The following is a 24610-nucleotide window of genomic DNA, read 5'->3' as shown; positions in this document are numbered from 1 at the left end:
GGATTCCCAAAGATGTTTTAGTGGCTGAAATATATAAAAGAAAATGCTTTCCATGCATAGGAGGCATCACGATTGGTGGATTGACAAGATATTGTTTGATCTGTGTTAAGCTTTGCTCACAATCCTGCCTCTAATTGAATTTCACACCCTTATGTAAGGTCTTTGTGAAGGGTTGTGATTTATCTACTAATTGTGAAAAAAACCTGTGAATAGATTGAAGCCTTCCCTGTAGTCCTCTCATCTGACTGATGTTTCGAGGTGGGGGCATGTCCATTATTGCTTGTACTTTTTCTAGATCTACTTCAATTCCCTTTGCAGAAATAATATATCCCAACAATTTCCCCGATGTGACACCAAATGCGCATTTCTTAGGATTGAACCGAAGATTGAATTTTTTCATACGATCTAGGATGGGTTCTAAATCTTGCAAATGAGTATTTTGTTTAGCGCATTTGACCAAGGTATCATCAACATAGTCCTCCATGGTCCTATGCATCATGTCATGGAAAATTGTAGTAACAGCCCACTGATATGTAGCTCCAGCATTCTTTAAACCAAATGGCATCACATTCCAACAAAAGGTTCCCCATGCACATGTGAAAGCCATTTTCTCTTGATATTTTGACACAATTTTTATCTGATTGTATCTAGAAAAACCATCCATAAGTGAGTACATCTCATAGCTAGTCGTCATGTCTATGATCATATCAATATTAGGGAGCAAAAAGTCATCTTTAGGACATGCCAAGTTAAGATCACGAAAGTCTGTAAAAACCCTAATAGATTTATCGTGCTTGGAAATAGGAACAATATTGGATATCCATTCAGCATAATCAATTGCATGGATGGAAACAACCTTTAGAAGTTTCTTCAATTTTGCTTTGACAAGCAATGCAACATGAGGGTGCATTTTTCGAAGCTTCTGTTTAACCGGTTTGGTGCCTGGTGCTATGGACAAGTGATGCATGATAAGATCAAGATCCAATCTTGGCATGTCAGAATATGTCCAAGAAAAAATTATTTCCTTTTCCTTGAAAAAGGAAATGAATTGTTCCTTCTCTTCAGGTGACAATGACTAAGCCAGATGTATCACATGAGGATGTTCTTCTATGCCTAGGTTAATTGGCTATGTTGACTCTATTAACACTGATGATCTCTCCTAAAAGTGACTAGGAAGGACATAAAATATCTCATTTGCGGGTGCCTCAGAGAGGTTTTCACCCTTGGATACATCTTTTGTTTTTACATTTTTGGGATCTGACACTGCCACAATGTGGTTTTCACCATCAAACCTCTTGTATTTTTTCCTTTTAATTATGTGAATGAGATATTTGATGTCGGCCTTAGTCATGTTGATACTTTTCTCATTGGTGGAAGATGTTATAGGTTTGATAGCATTTAGGTAACAGGCAAGAGCATAGCCATTCTAGAACGTGGGGACTTCATTAGATGCATTGGGGTTCCAGTCTATAAGCTCAAGATGTGCGAGTGAGAGAAAATTGGTTGGTTCAATTGTGTTCATAGTAGAGTCATTAAGTGCATGGACCAGCAATTTGAGACCTACGGTGACCTCATCCATAGGTGTATTCAAATGCCTCAAAATACTAATGTTAGGAATTGATGACTCTAGGACACTAGTTGGATCAGACCCCGTGACCTAACCCTAGACATTTCACCCACTTTGATTTGATTTTCATAGACATGCACTTGGTCAATGTCTTTATCAGTAGTCACTTCTAAAAGATTTTCAAGCTCATATTCATGAGAATCGATGCTACATGGTGAGAGACTATAGAACTCCCCAACAGTGATACGGACATACTCTCCTTCAGCCTCTGGATTCTTAAACAAATACTTAATATGGTATTAATGACTAGATTCTCCCTTTTTTGAGTGATATTTGAGTTGCTCAGTATTGTCCTCAGAAGAATCACTAGTATCATTCACAGTGCTAACACGTAGCACAAAGTCATCTGGCTCAGCAAAGAATTTAGCAAGATCATAAGGAATAGGATGAGGGTAGGAATCCTCATCATTAGATTCTTCCTCTCGAGTACTTGACTTAGATTTTGATTCATTTTTAGATGAACTCTTAGGTACAGGTATAAATTTATTGGATCCCAAATGGAAAGGGACCTTCTTAAACCCTAGGCCAATTTTGTCATTGTTTCTTCAAGCTATTTCTTTGATAGGATCTATTAGATCATTTTTATTGCACCTAATAGGGCTGGTTCCCTAACCAAAATGCTTCATAAGCTTAAGACCAGGTCCATATTTCTTAGGATTGATTTCTCGAGCCTATTATGTTAGGTCCAATGGAGCTTCTTCTTTGTAAAGCCATGCAGCAATGGCTTTGTTTTCACTTTCATCTTCTAAGGGAACTGTAGTCTTGACAAAAGAGCCATTAAACTTGGTCTGCGGTGTTAGCACAAATGGCTTCTTTGCTTCTGAGGGCCTCCCATAATGTCAAGGGGACTTTGGAAGAGATGTTAATGACAACACTGGTTCCATGTGTTACTCTCCCATACCAGTTTCTTTCAATTTAAATGACTGCTCAATTTGTTTCAACTTATTTTCGTGACCATTAGTAGACTCACAATTAGCAGGGACGAAGGAATCAGTAGCTTTGAGCATATTGCAGGTGTAGCTAGTAGTGGCAAGAATAGTAACTTTAGAACCATGAAATGGGAATTTAATGCATTGGTGGTATGTGGATGGCACAACGTGAATCTCATGTATCCATGGTCATCCCAATAAAATGTTGTAGGCTAAGGGAATGTCAAGCACCTGATAGGTGACATCCCTTTCGATAGGACCGACACGAATTGGTAAAACCACAAGACCTAGTGACTTTCATTCCACTTCATCATATTCTTTAATAGTAATCTTTCATCGAGGATCAACAGAGTCCTCAGAATAATCCAATTGTCTAAGTAGAGTAGCAGAGACAATATTTAGGCTAGTGCCATTGTCAATGAGTACCCGACGAACACGTGTCTGGTCAATCATAACCTCAATGTGTAGAGGCTGATTGTGTGGGTGATTCAGTGAGTTATCATCCTCCTCGGAGAAGGTCATAAGATGAGGTGAGGTCAAGTGACCTACCATGGATTGAAATCGCCCAAGATCAAGATCTTGAAGAATGTTTTCCTCAGTGAGGGCTTTGTCCAAAATTTTCTTGTGAGTAGGTGAGATTTTAAACAGCTCAAAGATGGAAACCTGAGCATTAGTTCATTTCAACTGATTGAGAACACTATAACTAGTTGCAGTCAAGTTCGTTGTGTTTTTTTCACCTTTACCAGATGGACTAGCAAGGGCTTTGTCTTTGTGTTGTTCAAGATTTGAAATAGGAGGTGCAGGGCCTTTGAGTACCAACTTCACATGAGAGAAAGTAACAACGTTAGCACAATGTTGCAAAGATGCATTATCCATCTCATTGGAAGTAGGGCCTCTCAAGACAAATGGTGTCTTGGGTTTGTAGTTATCTTGCTTGCCCTTTATGGTAATAATGTCGTAGTATTCAAAATCTATAGGTTCAACCATGTGAATGACATTGTCATCATTGGAATATGTATAGTTGACCTTATTGTAGTGTTCTGGTTTTGAAGTCTCTCCTTTTTCATAAACTGGTAAAGGCTCTTTGAATGCCTTGTGGTCCAAATTTTTGTTATGTTCATCTACCACAAGATCACCAGCATCAATCATGTCCTAGACTTTATGATGCAAGTTTATACAGTTGCTGGTTTTGTGTCCCTTTTTTTGGTGATACTCACAAAATGAGGTATCATTCCACCATGGTGGATGGGGTTGTGGATCATAGGGATGAGGGTTATCCATTGGTGAGATAAGCTTGTGTTGTAGCAATGTTTTGTAAACCACATCCAAAGGTTCTCCCAAAGGTGTATACTCTTGCTTGGGTCATGTTGTCCATGATTTTCTTAGTTTATTCCCAAATGCCTTGTTGTCAGGGGAGGCTTCTCAGCATTTTTGGCAGCTTTGAGGAAATTTGTGAGATTAAATGTTGCTTTAGCAAGTTTGGGTGTGACATTGTCCACAACCCCATCATGTACAATTTCTCGGTTCTTGTTGCCATGTTTGGTTTTATCCCTGTTGGAAGTGGAACCTTGTTTTGTGTCTCTCTGAAGAGTGAGCTCACCTTTCTTGACCATAAATTCTTCAATACAGATAGCCTGTGCAATCATGTCTTCAAAGGTATGTGGACCTTGTAGTTGGACTCTATACCCAAAATTAGGTAAGAGGTTATCAGTGAAAATGTCAAGCTTTTTCATTTCTAGGATTGTACGAGAATACTTAGTCTATAGTTGTCTCCAGTGTTGGAGGAAAGTGAGAAAAGGCTCACCAACCTTCTGTTTAAGGTTGCATAGATCTCAAATATTTATAGGATGTTGAATGTTATGAGAATATTGTTGAACAAATGAATTGGCAATTTCATCAAACGTCTTGATACCAAGAGGTAAATGTGAAAACCACTCCAAAGCCTGACCACCTAGGCTTCTAGGGAATAAACGCATGAGGTACATTTGATTGTGTATAAACTCCATAGACAAAGCACCAAATTCTCACAAGTGATCTTGGGAATCAGTAGTACCAAAGTACTTGTCATATTTGGGTAGTTCTACACCTCATGGGAAAGGCAACATGTTTATGCTTTTGTCAAATGGAAATGAACAAAGAGCATCCAATGTGTATGCCTTTGTGGGTTTCTCCTTCTCATGCATCATCTGAGCCAACTAGTCTTGCATAATTTTCAATTGTTTTTGGATTTTGGAGGTCTCAGTTTCTTCTTCAGTTTTGACAATGGTTTCTACATTGAAATGAGAAGGTAACTTTGCTCCCTCTTGGGCAAGTTTGAGAAAGTATTTTTCTTTCTCTTCGTTGATTAGGATTCCCATGACCTTCTGAAAGTTTTTGTCTCTTCAACATTTTTCTATGTGTTTAGGGAGGATTTCCACCTCTTCCTATTCCTCATCAGTTTGATAGTCTTTCTCTTTCTCTTTGTCATCCCTAGGTGGTTCTTGATATCGACTATGACTACCATGTTCAGGTTCACAATTAGTCATTATAGGAATGTGTTCAGTTTCAGTGTTTTGTGTTTCAAAAGGATCTCTAGAGAATGGATCATACATTGTGTTTGGGAATGCAAGACCTCTACCTATCTCAGTATCCTCTTGGTAAAAAAGATTCCTAATTTGTTGCAAATTGGAAACTATTCATTGAACTTGAGATGACCTGGCAGGTGAGGAAGACCATGAAGATGCCTCACTAGCCAAACTAGATATAGATTGCGTAGCGAAAGGTAAGCTACCTCTGTCACGATTATGCCCCCTAGCATGACCACGTCTAAGATTATCAAGATAAAACACGTTTCCACTTTTGGTTGTGACAGTCATAGACAAGGACAAGAAGCTAGAACCTAGACAAGGACTACCCTAAGATTGAGTCTTAAAAATGATAAGATAATAGGAAGAATGTTGTTCACTAAGGCACAAATGGTCTGATTTAAAGGCTAGAATAGCTAGAGATTATGACCATTGCAACACAAAGTATGACAAGCATTAAGACAAAGACCAAAAAAAATTACTTATGAGACGATACTAGTCAAGGCGTAAGACACAAGTCTTCAGCTAAGTGAAGTGTCGCTATTTCAGGATTGTTTGCAAACAAAGAGTGATAAATGAACACAGAAAAGGACAATGTGCAGGCTGTAGATAGCTAAAAAAAACCCAAATTGGTAATGCTGATACAAAGTCTAGCGTGAAAAACCTTTACAGGTCACGCGAAGAAGTTTTATAGGTCACACGAAGAAGTTTCTATCACGCGTGAAGGTTAGTGATAGCAGTTTAATTTTGCATGAAGAAGTTCACAAGGCCATGTGAAGACTCATAATAGAAATTTAATTTTGCATGAGAAGAAAATGATTTCGTACGAGAAGTATATGATTTTGTGCAAGACCAAAATGATTTTGCGTGAGAAGGTAGACCAGTTTTACAACAACAACTATTTTTTACAAATTTTTTGATCATTTTAGTAACCAGGTAGATAAATAGGTATGTAGAATAGTAAGAAAGTGATTTCAAGTACATCTAAAAATAATGAGCAAGGGAAAAAGCAACCTTGCGCATGAACAATCAAGTGACTTAGTTTGTGCTAATCCCTAGGAGAGCTATCTGTGTATGTTTTCAAAAGGTTTTGAAATCATGCATACATCCCTAGAAAATAAAAGTTGGCCTCTCTAAGGTTTCTAGTAATGGTTTGACTCTGCAACTTTTATGACTCACAGGGGTGACCTCCAATCCTGGTGCATCGAGGTTTTGACATAGTCTGAGAACTTAATCTTCAAGAGCTGCTAGGGAGATTTGACAACCCACAATGAACCACACTTGTGGAGATTTCTTCCACAAGGGCATTTATATAGCAGTTGTCACTACCATGTCAAAAATGGCTATTACTGCTCGAGGTTCTGTCAACACAGTTTTCCTTGAAGAGGGATTGTCTGCTATGGTTAACCCTCTCTAAAGGTGACCGACTCACAATAGTGTACCACAAGGGGACTTAGCTTCCAGATTCAAGGTTTTGACACCTTTTCACTTTTAGCCCAATCAAAGCAGACAGATTAATCCAACACACTAAACTAAGAGTATCTCTTAAAGATCTATGATATCAACTCCCAGTGATCTATCAACCTCTCTAGAGAAAGAATGCCTTAATCAACAAGTTGAAGATTCATCTATTTGCAAGATGCTCAAAGTATCCTCCCCACCTACAAGGAATCCATCTTAGAGAGGAGTTTCACTAGGAACCCACTCCCTCAAGATCCACGAATAGTGTTCATGGGGGCTTAATTACTATGTGTGTATAGATGTTAATTCTCGAAAGCAAATTTATCCAAAAGTAGTCAAAGAGCACAAGGTGGTACACTTAACTCTTTAATTAATGTGAGGTGAGTCCAAAGACATGGAACATTTAACCCCTCTTACAAGCCAAAATGAGTCAACAACTTAGAAACTAGTGAGTTCTAGAAAGCACAAAAGGGTTGCCTTGTGGAGCATTTAACGCTTCTTTCCTATAGACCCCTCCCCTTTGATGTGGTGTTGATCTTGCAACCATAGGGTGAAATGAGGGGCCAGTGGATTAGCAAGTCCAATAACCCAAAATAGCTATCTAAATCTATCATGAGTACCTAAGCCTGTTAAATAAATACTAATGGAGATCACACCCTAGTATCAAATTATGCATGTGTTGTAAAATGAAAACATAGAAGGAAACACACACAAGCTCGACATGAGAGATGTTTCTTTTAGATCCAAATGAAGTGTTATCAGCTGAGGAAGGTTACTTGGTGATCCTCGCAATGCGCTTAGTAGATTTTACCTATTTTTAGTAACTTTATCATGCTTTTTCAATTGTCTTGCAAATCACTATTATGTTGTTCCAAAAAATCAAAAAACACAGAAAAACTAGAAACTATGAGCTGTCAGCATAAAAACCAAAAAACACAAAAATCAATGCAAAAAAGCCTCTATCAGTAGAGTCTTGTGTGAAATTCCTGATAGTCCACGCAAAGAAGTTTAATGACACACAGAATTATAGTTGGCTCATGCAAAGAAAGAGTTTTCGTGTGAAGTTTCATGCGCCCAAGAACTTTCTCGCGCGATAAGGAAAGAATCTTCGTGCGAAGATTCTAGATCCTCATGCGAAAATGAATAGTCTCACGTGAAGATTCCCAAATCTATATGGAAAAGTATGAACAGAGAACAAAAAATGATTAAAAAAATACAAAAAGAGGCCAGAAAATTTGATTTTTGAGCCCCACAGTGAGCGCCAGAAATGTATGCGTGAATATGATGCCTCTGCTAACACACACAACAACATGGTCATTGTATGTGGATTCATCCTAGAATGAACATTGGATTGTTCATCCAAAAATTAGTTGGCAAGGCAACCTATTGCCTTCTATCTAAAGGGAATTGCTTGTCAGATATCCTCAGATACGAGGTGTTTAAGCAACCAGACCCTCTACGAATGAAGGATTTGAGAATGAGATGCAAATAATCTATATGAGAATGTAGATTAATCTAGAATGGAGTATGCACATTTAATCTAAAAACATGTAAAAAAAATATATACTAAATGTATGCATATTAAATCAATATGAGAATTAAACTAGAAAATGAATATGAAAGTAGGGAGCTCAAATGAATGCACAATCTAGCAGCAATTCGATGCAAATTCTCATTTAACCCCCTCCAAAATGAAGAGATGAGGGTCTCTTAAATAGACTTTCTTGGAATCCATCAACGGTTGAGATTGATTTTAATCAATGGTCAGGATTAAAGGTGAAGTTCAGTCATAAAGGAAGATTCCCAAATTAAAGGGAGTTAACTAATTTAATTTGAGTAGAAAAAGGAGTTAACTGATTTAACTCATTTTTTATCAATAGTGAACTAGAAATTTCCTTTTTTGAACTGAAGAAAGATTTAGGTGAGATATTTAATTTAATAAAATGAGATATGCTCTCATAATTACCTTTTCCATTTAATTAAATAATTCTTTAATTAATTAGAGACACTTTTCTTATTTAATTAAATAACTTCATTTAATTAATTAGGAATGGCTTCCCATTTAATTAAATAACTTTGTTTAATTAATTATAAGTAAGTATTCCATTTAATTAAATAATTTTCTTTAATTTCTTAGAAATACCTTTCCCATTTAATTAAATAATTACATTTAATTAATTCAAGATAGGCGTATTTATTAAATTCAATAAATTTAATTCCATAGTAAATTAGCCTTAAGATATAATTTAATTTAATTAAAGTATAAATACTTAGTAATTAATTTACATATTAATCAATAGATTTAATGTGACTAATATGAGTAAATACTATAAGAATTAAATAATAAGCATGATGAATGCAGATTAGGGTTTTCTGCATCTAACAATTAAGTCAAGTAGCAAGTAGTAGAATACGAATTTTCCTAATGGAATAGGACTTTAGGATTGATCAAAAATAGACTAGAATTGGTTGAGATGGCAGTGAGCCAATTTTGGGGTATTACACTATCTATAGCTAGGAGGTCTCTTAGTGTTGGCCCAACAGTATTCACTCTTATTCTTTTTGATCTCAACACATTCATTCCATTGCTCCTTTTTTCTAGAGCCACTAGTCCTCCAGCTTTGTAGTTTCTACTACCCCATACTATTATAAGATACTTCTACATGCATAGACAATATTTGAGGTTTCGCATTTAGATTTTCCTACTCTACTAGCCCCTACTTATCTATAGGTGACTGGATTTGCATCATATATAATTTTTTGCCCCCACTACTATTCATACCTCTACCTTAGCTTCTAAATCACCAACTAGTAAAGGATAAATAGAGTAACTGTATCATCAAAAGGCTTTGGTTTAAATTCTCCCACTATTGAAGCTACCTTTACTATTGGGACAACACATCCATTTAGGTTATGACATTCTTTAACATAGTGGAGGATAGGGAATAGAATAGATTCTTTGATAGTGGGGGTGGGAGATAGCTTATGGTGACTCAAATGAATAATAGAAAAGTGGGGAAAGCTATGAAATCCATATATTTAACTATCAAATTTACCTAAGTTCAAGTCTGGTGCATTTAAGCGTAAGGTTGAAGCTCTATCTATGATCCTAGTTCCTGGTTGAAGTCACCATTTTCACCTACATGGAGTTTCCTTGCTTGGGATCCTTAAGAATCTATATAACTAAAGATAATGCTCCAATAAATATAGGCTAACCTAGGATCTCAATGATGACCTACACAACTATTTCCTCCCACCAACTATATCTAGGGTTAGGTTAGATAGGATTGTCAAGTGGGGGATTATGGGCAAGCCTCGAGGTATGTTCCTTGACAATGGTTACATAGACATAGTTCTCATGTTGAAGGATGCACTGGAAAAAACTATAATAGAGAGTGCACCCATTGATATCATATTTTTCTTGATTGGTGGTTCCTACACCTTAGATGCTACTTTTTAAACTACTACCATAGATACCTTGGCATGAGAAGCTATTGGTCCATCAACTACTGAGGGCTAAGAATAAATATAAGAAGGTTCTTGTTTAAGAGATCATTAAAATGGAGCCCATGGGTGAACCCTTTATAATAGTAGGCTAAGGGTAGGTGTGCCTAAGCCCAAATATAATTTTCTTATAGAGCCTAGGATATTCGTCTACTCTTTTTGCCAAGTAGATCAAGACCCAGCTTATAAAGATGTCTAACCAAAAAGAAAGTTATATTAGATATAAGCAAGATGCACAAACTATGTAGGGCCCTCATTTACTATGCCACACCCATTTTTGATAATAAAAGAACAATGGAGGAGAGGTAATCTCATTATCAACAATAGTATACTAGTGGAGGACACCAATACTAAGTACTACCTATAATTCTAGAGGGGTCTTGCTTCCCTATGCTACCTAAAATTATAGAGGGGTGTTACAATATTAAGTGTTGCTTTCAATAGGGCTGTTACCTACATTCTATTGGGGTGCAATGCAATATTAAGTGTTTCCTACAAGTTGTGGCTAGTAAAACTATTTCCTAGGACTATTGCTAGAAAAACTAGTGCCAACAAAATTACTACCTACATTCTAGAGGGGTGTTGCTGATGCACCCTATATTGCTTATTTTTTCACCTAGTCTAAACTCAATATTAAGGGTATGTTTGGGTCTAAATAATAGGGGTAGGGGTAGGTCCCCTTCATGCATAATGAAAAATGTTTCCCATCCCACATCATGTGATGTATAGATGTGCACTTCTAATCCCTCACTATTCACATTTATAGTTGTGTATGTTGTTGGACAATGAAAATGGAAGGTGAAGTGCCCACCACTTGGTTATTTTATCTTTGTCTAGTCTAAATGGTTATAATAGAAGGGCCTATGACTAGTCACTAGAATTTTCTAGGTCCTCACCTGGGTGACCCTAATGTGTTAAGAAATTTGCATCCATGATTGTTAAGTGTGCACTAGTTTGTAAGCCTCCTCATGCTCCAAGACCTCATGCAAAATAAATGAAATAGCTTTTCTATATCCTCCACCATCTCTCTTCATGCCATATAATAGTATGGGGCACCCTGCTGCCCAAGATGCTTCTATTAATCAACCAACTAGACATTATATAGTGGGAGGTGATGTGACTTGGGTTATAGGGGTAAGAGAAGGTAGAAGCAATAGTGCCGAGGCTAATGAAAATATGGGGGAACTTTAGTCTAGCCATGTGAGCTCAAGTAGAAAAGGTAACAACATCATTTTTATATATCCTCTACCATCTCTCCTCACTATTTCCCTAGGGGATTCAATTAATCAACTAGCTAGAAATTATATAGTGGGGAGGGGGGAGCAAAGCCTTCTTGGGTAGAAGCATTAGAAGTAGTACCAATTGTTCCAACATCTAAGCTATAAGTTCCAATATAAGAATTTCCTAGAGAACCTAGAGAAGAGACAAAGACTAGGGATGTAGGAGTAGCACTTATAGGTCTAGGCATTGTAGTTGATTCTATAGGGTGATTCACTTGGTTAACCAGAACTAGTTTATCCAGTATCATACATTTGAATTAATTATGTTGAGTAAGCACCAACTTAGGAATAGGTATCAACACCATTAGACATTGAAGCATCATAAGCATATCATAGATATCCATACCCATGGAAATTTGCAACATAACTAGTAGCATAGCTTCTAGCTTATCCAACAACATGAGAGGAGCTAGTTCAAGAGCCATTCTTATTTTGAGTTCCAAGCTCATCACCACATATCTAGATCCAAATCCATATATAGTAGTAGTGCCCATATAGGGTATAACTAGATGCAACATTTGACTTTGTGGATTTAGATGATCCAACACATGGCTCCCACCCCACCAAATAAACCCATGACTGATTCAATAGTTCTTGTTGATTAATAACCAACATCTGGTAAAGAAATTTCCCATACAATTTTAGGTAGGTACCTCTAGGGTTAGCATGCATGCAAAAGAAGATTAAGCTCTAGAAGCAAGGTCAATAGCTTACCTTGAAGACCATAGCCCATAAAATTTTAGGAGGTAGGGGTCTATAGGAACAATAAGAGACCTACCTATAGCATGTACATCCCTTTTCTTTCAAAATATATAGCATTTATCCCTTCCAAGTTGAGATCTAGATTTAATAGCATAAGAAATAGGAGTGATAGAGGGCAACATTGATGGAGCCAAAATAATAGGTAGTTAACCACCTAATGACCATCTTAGCTAGTAGAAGATATATATACAATACCAATATATAAGATGACCAAATAATGTTACTAGCAAGGGTGAATCTTGATAGGCATAGATTTTATAGCATACCTAGGTCAACCAATCCCTACTATTTTAAGCATCCATATGATATAAAGAAATACCATATTAGATCATTAAATCCCACATCAGTGTAGGTAAAATCTTTTCTAGAATCACCCTCATAACCCATAGTTTAAGAAGGGGAAGGGCCTATAGAATGGTAGTGTAGTAGCAAAGGAAAGGGAAAAGAACAATAAGAAGCCCTACCAACTTTTGACATAGTACCAATAAATGATCTAGTGAAAAGGGGCTTTGGTTGGAGTAATGGGAAAGGTAGAAGCTTAAGAACCATCATCATTAGTAGAGGTAGGGGCATAGCTTTTTTTAGTTCCTCTAGTCATGAAGTCCCTAGTCCAAAATGAAGTTGACCAAGTGAATGAAAGTAGTTGATTACCCATCACCAATATTAGAACTACAAGAGGCAATACGATTATTAAGATTGCTAATAAGTAAGTCTACAATTTTTGAATGCATGTATTCCCTACCACTAACCATTTCCTAACCTAAACCAATCTAGTACTACTGGACACTTTCCCTCCTTCTCCTTCTATGTTAATGAGTCAACTAGGATGGTTAGGAGAATAGAGAGGTAGTTAAAATGTTTGGCCCTGAGGTACCACTCATTGAACAAAGTGAGATGAGGTTTAGGAGAATAAGGAAGGAAAACCAATATGAAATTGTGTTTTTCCTAGTTCATCCTCCTAGCAATGTTCTCTCCTTGAGTTTGGATAGAGAGGAGTGGAACTGCTAGCCATTACTTAGTTCTTATGTGAAATCATAGATCACTTATGCATTTGTCTTGAATGATAATTAAATGAACAATTCCATATGAAAAGGAAGAAGGAAGATAGAATAAGGAGATTTTTGGAAGGCATTGATCCTTTAGGTGTTTTTGTACCAATCTCAACTCCCTTCCACTTTAAGAGTAATACCATAAATTGATAAGAATACAACCTACTATTCTAAGGGCACCTTGGCTCTGACCAATGTAATGTGAAAAAAGAGTTTTGACCCATGCCATGTTCATGATAGATGATCAGGCCAACTACTAGTTGTAATTCAAAGAGGTTTCATTGCATGCCCTCTCTCTCATGGGTGAATTATACCTTTTCTACTAAAATAATGATCATATTGAGATCTAAGCTACTGATTAGTTAAAGTTAATGGATTAATGTTCTAATTTCTAGCTAGGTATTAACTTAATGCTATGACTAGTGATATGACCATTAATGCTATGGCATGAGAGGTAGGTACTAGTCCCTATAATTCTATGGGTGGGACAAAGTGCATTAAGAGAGTTTTATATCAAATGGTGAAAACTCTAATAGAGGAGAGTTCTTTTCATTCCCAAGCTCCATCAAAATTCCAATACCTCAAATATCATTTTTTATCACTCCTATCTATTAAGCCCCAAACTAGAGAAGTTTATAGGGTAGAGAACCTAGCTCATTTAATTGAAAAAAAGTGGAAACTACTAGTGGTTAGTTTCCCTCTTCCATCCACTCCATCATTTTCCTTAAAATAGTAGGATCAGGTGACATCATTGAGAGGTGTATTATACCACCCCTACCAAGAAAATCGCATTTAGACTATGAGGCTTAGAAACCCTAACATCAATTATTCTCTAAGATCCAACTTCAAATTCATATCCACTCATTTATATATACCCATGAAATATTGCTAGATTAGGCATGAGATCATTTTCAAACCTATAACTAATACAATAGGCATTGAATCTACTCCATACTGCACCCCTAAATTGGTAAATCATGAAGAAATTGAAGGACTTCTTTATTGAAAAGTCCATTTCAAGAAGTCATTATTTCTATATGTAATAACATGGTGTGAATCAAAGGTTTAAAGTGAGCCTATTAGTCTAGTAGAGCTAGTGACCTACTTCTATGAAGTACTTTGGGTGACACATTTTTTCTAAACAAGACACCACATTGTTCTCCTCTCCTAGTGGAGTAGTAAATGACTTCTCCTTTAGCCAAATTTTCTAGTCTTGATATATTGAATTATGCTTCTTAGGTTTCAATTTCATTTCCATCGCTAGTGTCTTCCTTTGCCTATCTAATTCATGCACTCTTGTAGTTATCTCCTTATTATCCAATCATTAGTTGAAATCCAAAAATGAGGGAATATAATAGTAATGAGGCAATATCCTAAATATTGAAATCACTAAATTAGGAAAAGACTTGATTGATATTATATAGGTATATTATCTCATTATGAAGCCTTATTCCCTATATATAAATAATGCATCAAATATCATCTCAAATATGAAGGGGTTTTATGCCTATAAGGATTAGGGCTCCAAAAGAGCTTGATTGAAATGTAGAACTAACCTAAACATTTTCTTCAGTTTATTAGCTAGTTGATCCTTAGCAACATAAAGAGTAACTAGAATTTAGCTAGTTAATCAAATTGAGTAAGAAAAAATTGAGTTAGTTGTGCATGTGGAGAGCCAATTTCATTTATAGATCTAGAGCTTTCCTTCTATAAATACATATCCAATAAAGATTGACCTGGTATTGGTTACAGAGAAAGCATAGTCAAAAGCATACCTTCTAGATTGAAAGATTATCCTAGAGTCATAAGAAAGCTACCCAAAATAATATGAAAGAGGGTGACAAAGGGGAAGAGAAAGCAAAGGAAAAATAGGCTAAGGAAAAATAGGTAGAAGCACAGAGCCCTGTAGGGGAAGAGCTTTGAAACCCAACTACACCATCATACACTATCACAATAAGAAACAAAGGCCAAGTCACCATCATTGTATCATCTAGTTCTAGTTGTCAACCCATAATACACATAGGTTGACCCTTCTTGGGTAGCTATCTACCTATTAATAGATGGAATTTTTGGTGTGTGCAAGAGCACCATCAACACTAGTTGTTCTATTAGTTAAAGCACCAATAACACTAGTAAAGGTAGGCCAACTTTATTGATGCTCTAGGATGTGATGTTCCAAAAAAAAATTGGTCCTAGAGATGTTGTTTCTATATTCAAATATACTCATACAAGATTTTAATTTCCTTAGCCAACAATAGTAAAGGTGGATATAGGAGAAGCTATGGTGGAGGGAAAGGAAGGGAAGGCAGGGGGAGGCCCCAAGCATTGAAAGTCTCATTTACTAAAAAATGCACTACTAACAAAAATAGTTGCACTTGATCAATATTAAAACTTGGGATCCCTCCTAATCTAATAGAATGATATAAAGCACCCTGAGTTTGATCCATCTTTAGCTACCTAGCATCATTCATCCTTCCTATTTGATGCTAACACTCCTTGCCACCAATCAAGGACAACCAAAGGTACCACTTCTTATTGATGAATTAATTATGTGCTGACCAAATAGATGGATCAAGAGAAGTATCCTCCTCTCCTTGATGTTCCAATGGTGAATTTTGTCATGTCCCCTTTTCAAATAATTAAAAATAATAATCTTTTCTAAGGCAGGCAGGCCCAAAAAGGTGAAGTTTCAGAAAAATGGGATAATCTTTGGAAGCTAATGGACTAATAAATGAAAATTATTATTAAAATATGTTTTATTAACCCCTCTTGGATGTGAGTTAGGGTTATGCCCTCTTTTAAGGAGTTTGGAGGCATTTTGGGCTGATTCCAGAACTTGATTTTTGCGCATTACTTTGTTGTTCTTTAGAGGCTGCCAAACCTGTGAAGAAGAAGACCCAAGAATGGGAGTTTGCAAGTTTCTAGGAAGGATAAGGATGGGATTTTGAATCCATTCCATGTGCACGCTCATGCAGAGTTTTCCTTTGTGCTGAACAGTGCAAATTTGTGAGTTTTTGGGTGTATTTTTTTGTAAGAGTTTGGTGTTTCTGGTTGAGTTTTTCATATTAGTTTGGATTGCTGCTGTATATCAGACTTTTAAATATTTAAATAGAGCTAGATATATGTATTTGGATATGATTAAACTTTTGTGATAGATTATTAAGTTTTTGTGGTGATTCTGGGCTATTTTGTGCTATTTTCGGGAGCCTGATGAGCATTGTTTTTGTCCTTTGTTTGGGAGCTATTGTGTGCATGTTATACAGATCTAGAAATTTCATTTTATAGGCTGTTATGCTGCTCAAATTTCTGTAAAAATTTCCACTTTCAGATTTATTAATAATAGGTGAAGCTATGAAGCTTTTGACACTATTTCTAGCATACTCAATTTGGGGTTTATTGAAAAATGAGTGGATCTTTGAAATATTGGTTGCTTGATTTTAAAGATCTTATTTGAGGCTTGAAATATCATATAAAATTAGAGAAAGGGACATTTCAGTGGTATCAGAGCTATGATCTTGCCAGCCTGAGGGTTTGTAGAAGTTTGCATGTCAGTTTTGACAACTACCCAAATCTTGCATGACATAATTTATGGTTACATGTTGCTTCTAATCAGCTGCATGTCAAAATTTATGGTTGCATGCTACTTCTAATAATTTTCATGTTGATCTTGGTGAATTTGGTGGTTTCATGTTGCTTCTAATCAGCTGCATGTCAAAATCTATTGTTGCATGCTACTTCATTTGCATGTTAGTTCTTGGTGAATTTGGTGGTTGCATGTTGCTTCTAATCAGCTGCATGTCAAAATCTATGGTTGCATGTTACTTCTAATCAATTGCATGTTAGTTCTTGGTGTTTGAAGAAGTTATAACCTATTGTGGTTACACTCTACTTTATCTAGAATGGATAGGTATATTACAGAGTCTCAGAGGACACGATCTTGGACAATTGATATCCAGAGTCAAAATAGTAGAAAGGATGGTTATTTAGACATTCGAGATAAACTTAGGAAAATAAACCATGACATGTCTAAATAGTTATTCAAGCACCACCATATGATGAATGACATGTTGTCCGACCCAGCTAAGGTGGATAAGTTGACTAGATTTCTATTTGGTAGATTTTCTTATAGGGCAGATGACACAATTACCAAGAACTTGCATGAGGAGTTTGAGAAACTAGCTTATAGCCAGGCAGAGGTCTCATATTCTACTCTGCCATAGGAGGTAGTGGGTTTAGATGATGATTATGAGGATTTTTTTGTGCATGATGGTGAGATACCTGGTAGAGATGAGTAGACATTGAGCATTCATGACTTTGTTGAGAAAGAGTACCAGACACAGTTAGATGCTTCATCACATGAGGTTGAGGCAGGTAGTACTTCACATGATTTGTCTAGCCAGCTAAAGGTGAACAAAGATAGTATTGTGACTTCATTATCTCATCATGATAGGATGCGAGATATGATAGAGGATCACATTCAGATGGTTTAGTTACAGGGTAGACATAAGGGAGTTCAGGCAAAATCTCCTTGTGTTGACTTACAGGTGATTAGGGAAGGAATGGGAATGATGAAGTTGGGTTATTTACATCTTCTATCAGATTGTGACCATCTTCTTAGCCTTGTCAGAGAATATTCAGATGCCTTGAGGAGGAAGGAGAAGGAAGTTGACAGGCTTTCTCACGAGCTTGAGGACACTCGAGCTTCTTTGGTGAATACTCCATTGGCATTACAAGACTGGGAGAGACATGGGGATAAGCATGGCATGGAATTGAGTTTAGTTTCATCTTGCACTCCTAATACTCAAGCTTTTTGTGAATGGTAGATCATATGTGGACATTGATAATGTTGCGAGTTCATCTTGCATTCACATCCAGGATATAGGGACAATGTCAGACAAGTATGTGGAATTAGTTGGTATTGGTCATATTACTTAGGTGAGGAGCTTGCTTGAGTTACCAGCTGATTACAGTTTACGGATATGGACTCGAGATTGTTATATTGGCATTTGGGATCTAGTTGACTGGAAATCTTTAACACTTTTTGGTAGCAATGATTGTTTGGCTGCTATCATGGATTTGATTAGCAGATTGCACGGTGTTGTCTTTTCTTGTGCTAGGAGCTTATCCGATGTTGGTATTAGTTTTTATACACCAGTGTTGGGCTTTGTTCATATATCCAGTCGACCATTTTTGCTGGAATGTGATGATGATCTTTCATATTTGACAATGTGTACAGATGAGTCTCAGGATCATATTGGCATTGATGACATCTAGGAGGATGTAGTGGGCAGTTTTGAAGACTTAGTTTCCTTGGTGGTTTCTTTTGGTACAGAGGAGTTGGATAACAGTGCTATAGTTTTTGATTCTCCATATGTTGATATGAGCTTTGGACTTGATTTGCATGATATGGATGGTAATACTCTAGAGACTAGTAACCTTGAGGATACTCCTTTAGATAGTGCATCAGAGGAGGTTTGTAGGATACAGTCTAGCCAGTACCATCATGTGTCTAGTCAGTTGAGAGTTAGTGAGCGAGACATTGCTATTGCTTGCCAACATTTCGATGCTGCTTGTCAATTGTTAGCAATTTATGGATGGGGTTCTCCTACTAGTAATGAGCAGGGAGGTAGTTATCTTTCCTTGACAAAGTTCCACTCTTTATGGGAGGCTATCCAAATTCTGAGACAGGATTATATGTAGTTGGTAGCCAACAGAGATTATCTTATGGAGTGGGGTAGTATAGCATACGAGGCATTGTTGGCCAAGGAAGATGAGGTGAGTGATCTTACACAGTAGCTTGAGGTGACTTCTAAGATTCTTGATAGTACACAGTTGGCTTTTAAGGAGTCACAGTTTCATTTGGCTAAGGTGACCATGGAGCTAGAGCAACTACAGTCTTTATCAGATTCTGTACAATCACAAGCTATAGTGTCTGGTGATCTGAGGATGTCCATGGTCGAGATTGTCAAAGACAGTGGAGATGGGGATGCATCCATCCTTGATACTAACATTGGCATATCGAGTTCATCCCCACTAGAGTCAGGATCAGTTGAGTTGGGTGCTGCAGCAGATTGTTGTGGTATGCCTGACATGATGGTGACCTCTAGTACAAATGGCATGAAGACTAGAGATGTTGTATCAAATACCATGTGTGATGTTGGTGAGCTAACATTTGGCATGGTTCCTGCTAGTAATACTACTCCCTTGGCAATGTCTTCAGAGGTAGTAGTTAGTTCCAACTTGATTAGTGATCAATTGCAGTTAGTTACATTTGGATTGCAGTCTGAGCCACTGACTGAGATTGGCGCATTCTATCAACATTACATTGTGAGATATGCTCATGAATTTACCTTTGATGACCATGTTGGTGAGATGATGATACAGAGATGTACTTTGGTTCCTAGTGCTTATCATCAGATACAGGATAGTTTGATGCCTCGGGATGAGAGTTGTGATGGGCACGACATGGTGATAGGTTTTGCAATTGATAGCTTGATAATACATGACTTAGAGTAGGAGTTTTGGAGTGATGCTTCAGCTAGTGTTGTTATTAATTCTACTCCTTTGGCTATGACATCTCCTCACTTAGCTCATGATCAGTCATAGTGGGTTGTATCACTTGTTCATGGAAAATTTGGTTTGGGTTCCATTTCTTGCTATTTATCTTGTGATGGATTTTCACCATCAGGGGTACATGGGAGTTATGGTTATGAGACAGTGGCTGATGATTTGTAGAGTTGTGTTGAGTGCAAGAGTTGTACAGTGTGTGGATTATCCATACTTGGTACAGTTTCATTCGGGAGCATTCACCATTGTTGCAGAGTTGGATTGTACATTCCATATAGGCCAGTTGGATGCATTGATGGTATTTACTATGTTGGAAGTTTGATTTGTCCACTTTACTTGGGTTTTGATGTTCTAAGAGTTTGTGTCTCGTAGGTTTCTGACTGTGAAAGTTCTGACTTTGGAGTTTGGTTGAGCTGTAATTGTCAGTTTGATTATAGATTCCTCTTGGTTATATTGCAGAGGATATTGCAGGAGCCTGTGTTAATTGACAATAGTATAGTTCATGACTACATTTGGGATCCAGGTGGATTGATTGGTTTATTTTTTAGCCATTTCTTGAGGACAAGCAATATTTGGAAGGGGAGGACTTGTCATGTCCCCTTTTCAAATAACTAAAAATAATAATCTTTTCTAAGGCAGGTAGGCCCAAAAAGGTGAAGTTTCAGAAAAAGGGGATAATCTTTGGAAGCTAATGGACTAATAAATGAAAATTATTATTAAAATATGTTTTATTAACCCCTCTTGGATGTGAGTTAGGGTTATACCCTCTTTTAAGGATTTTGGAGGCATTTTGGGCTGATTCCAGAACTTGATTTTTGCGCATTGCTTTGTTGTTCTTCAGAGGCTGCCAAACCTATGAAGAAGGAGACCCAAGAATGGGAGTTTGTAGGTTTCTATGAAGGCTAAGGATGGGATTTTGAAGCCATTCCATGTGCATGCTCATGTAGAGTTTGCCTTTGTGCTGAACAGTGTAGATTTGTGAGTTTTCGGGTGTATTTTTTTGTAAGAGTTTGGTGTTTCCGATTGAGTATTTCATATCAATTTGGGTTGCTGCTGTATATCAGACTTTTAAATGTTTAAATAGAGCTGAATATATTTATTTTGATATGATTATACTTCTGTGATAGATTATTAAGTTTTTGTGGTAATTCTGGGCTATTTTGTGCTATTTTCGGGAGCCCGATGAGCATTGTTTTTGTCCTCTTTTTGGGAGCTATTGTGTGCATGTTATACAGATCTAAAAATTTCATTTTATAGGCTATTATTCTGCTCAAATTTCTGTAAAAATTTCCACTTTCAGATTTATTAATAATAGGTGAAGTTGTGAAGCTTTTGACACTATTTCTGGCATACCCGATTTGGGGTTTATTGAAAAATGAGTGGATCTTTGAACTATTGGTTGTTTGATTTTAAAGATCTGATTTGAGGCTTGAAATATAATATAAAATGAGAGAAAGGGACATTTCATATTTGAACAAGCTTGATGATCCAATGGTGCATTTGAATAGTAAGAATGAAGAAGTAGCACCTAATGCCATCATATCTAGTTCCCCTAGTCCTATTCTCCTTTACCTAGCCCCCCAACATAGATTTTGAATAAACCTAAATTCAATTCAATAGTTTCAGTTGATTAATAACCAACATCTAAGAAATCACTTGCCCATATAATTTTAAGTAGGGCCCTGTAGGGCTAGCATGCGTACAAAAGTAGATTAAGCTCTAGGAGAGAGGTTAGTAGCTTACCTTGAAGCCCATAGCCCATAAATTTTTAGGAGGTAGGGGCATATAGAAATAATGGGGGATCCACCTATAGCATATACATCCCTTTTATTTCAAAATATATAACTATATCCCTTCTGGGTTGAGAGCTAAATCTAATAACATAAGACATAGGGGCAACAAAGGGCAATGTTAGACATTTTTTCCCTCCCACCAAAATTTGAGTTTTTCTTGGTAAGCATGGTCAATGGTATTTTCTTTAAAAAAATTCAAATTTTCAAAAATTCAATGTTATAAGGATATGTATAAAACCTTGGGTTATCTTTATATCCTAAGTCTTCAACTCATTTCATGCCATAAACACCTTGGTAGGCTTGCATTTTCTTAGCCATTTTATTTAAATAAATCAATGAATGTCACTTTGTTTCTATGAAAAATGTACAATCAATTTTCATAACAACATAATGATAATGTGACATATGTTCAAGTTCCTTCAAGTCATTCATAGTAGTCAGTGAAAAATTGAGAACTATAGATTGAAGATAGATCTAGGAACATTACTTTGTCACTATAGAAAAATTTACTATCAAAATTCATATTGACATAAGAATAGTGTTCCATGTATTCCAAGTGTGCCTTTCTTCTCTATGGTTGGTGGAGTTGTCAGATGAGGTAACAACTATCAAAATTCTATTCACTACCTTTTGAAGTGGGCTAGTTTCTTGATGTACCCTTGTCCACCATTAATTTTGAGATGATCAACCATAATCATTTTTTTGCTATGAAAAGATACAAGATCTTTAGTTATAGTGATATAATAAAAACTTGACATGTGGGCCCTGGTAGGACCAGCCCATGTAGGGAGTTGTTGAATTTTTTTGTATGAAAATTGCTTTATCACTATAGAAAAATGTACTATTAAAATTCATATCGACATAATGATAGTGTTCCATGTATCTTTGGTGGGCCTTGTTAGAAGTAGTAGATCACCAATATAACTAAGAGAGAGGGGGGTGCAAATTAGTTATGTATCAATATTAATCAATTCTTCATTAGTCAACCAAAGTAAACAACAACCACAAAGAAATGTGCATGCACAAATACACCAAATATGTTAACTAGGGAAACCCTTGATCAGAGGGAAAACCCCGGTGGGAATGATACCACAAAATAATGTATTGATCTGAATATTCCTTGTTAGAGGATAGACCTTGTTAGGAGTCTATTATAATACTTAGTACAGAGATTTTTTCTTAGGAGACTTTGAATCCTTATTAGGAGATTCCAAGCTAAACTTTAAGAAAATTGCCTCCAAAAAATGATATAAAATATTGGCAAATCTTTTCATTATTTTGAAAAAAAAAATCTATTGGCTAATCTCTCAATTTTTTAATTCTAAATATGGTAAATATTGACAGTTATTTTGAAATCATAATTTTTTGTATAAAATATTGACAAATCTCAATAATAATAGGAAGTTCATTAATCACCATTCAATATTACAAATCAAAATTCAATATTTTTGTACCTCGTGATTATGAGGATCATTACATATACTTTAAATCAATAGTGAAAACCAAATGTTGGCGATCTATGCCTAAATTAACTAATAATTATGATAACTATTGGTCAATTCAATTTAATTTCTCCAATAATATATTATATTTAGGTGACTCAAATCTAATCATGTAATGAATATTGTGGAAAATATTTGAGTTTAAATTTTTCAATAAAATAAATTATTGAGCAATTTTAAATATTATAGAATTAAATTTTATAAAACTATGGCAACTTAGGTTGTATCAAATCTTAAATTATTAGCCAAATTACTAGCCTGAAATTTCTACAATTAGCCAATTTGCGAATATTATCCACTAAAATATACCTTTCCTGTTAGGAGTTGTGCCAACCTTGTTAGGAGTTGTAGAAGGTAGCTAAACCCACTATCCAAATAGCTTTAGGATCAAATCAATGAACTCACTCTCTAATTGATCTCGGTAATATTCTATTCAGAATAATAGGTGTGAAACAATCTCTTTCCTCTTTCTTTGTCTAGTACGCCAGACTTCTTCACCTTTAGATCATGCAAAAAAATCTAAAACTCATCAGTAATCCTTAAGGTCACTTACACACATTAGTAGATTACTCTGCTCTTCCACTTTTCAAGTCACAAGTCTTCTTTGCTTTATGATCTCAATCATGATTTTCAAAACTTAGAAAACATATTTTCTTTGTACCATACTCAATCATTGATCCCTTGAGCTAGCTCCATATATTTAACATTAATTTGAGTTGGCTCCATATTAATTAAATGGAGTACACATTTAATTAGTCTTGTTGGCTCATAGTTATACACAAATTTCCACATGAGTTAATTCTATTCCTACACACTTACTGGTCTCATCAATTGTCGGTGTATATCCTCTAGTTAACTGCACAACCCTTTATTCCAAATACAATGTGCTATATTGATCATACAACAAAGAATATTTTTCCTATGCTCTATTTTCCTACAGTTATCTATAAATCATTAATATCTTCCATACACTGTTGATTTAGGTTCTGCACACTTTCCCACATGTCAAATACATGTAGTATATGTTGGCAACTACACAAAGGCAGATATGTAATGTGATGTCCTCAATACATAAATCTTAGTCTGCTATTCTATTAGTCTTTTTTAATCTTAATGCTATATTGTCATCAATGACAAACAAATTTGTAACATTGTTCTGCTAGGTTCTCTCATAGCATCATCATTCATGCTAGCAATCTCCCCCTTTGTTAATGATGGCAATATAGATGATAAATATCTAGTTCCAAGAATACCAAAAAATTCTCTTCATCAATCAAATCTTGCTTCATGCAACACTTCTATAACACTTCTCCCCATAGTATAAATTCTCTCTAATGTTTTTCATGTCATTCTCTCCCCCATTGACATCAATGTCAAAGGTAGCACAAAAATTGAATGAATAAAAATCTATCAACATGAACAAAAGTCAATTTTTTGATTTACAACTTTTTTATATCATTCTATAGACAATACAAGTGTCAAAAGACACTATAGCATACTAATTACCTATTTCCAAGAGTCCTCGACTAACTCTATTCATCATTGATACTCTCCCATTGAGGAAGCATTAGC

Source organism: Cupressus sempervirens, chromosome 9, assembly GCF_028749045.1.
Source record: "Cupressus sempervirens isolate cs-2001-9-10 chromosome 9, ASM2874904v1, whole genome shotgun sequence".
NCBI lineage: Eukaryota > Viridiplantae > Streptophyta > Pinopsida > Cupressales > Cupressaceae > Cupressus > Cupressus sempervirens.
The sequence above is the reverse complement of the archived record's forward strand: the minus strand, read 5'-3'. Positions refer to the sequence as shown.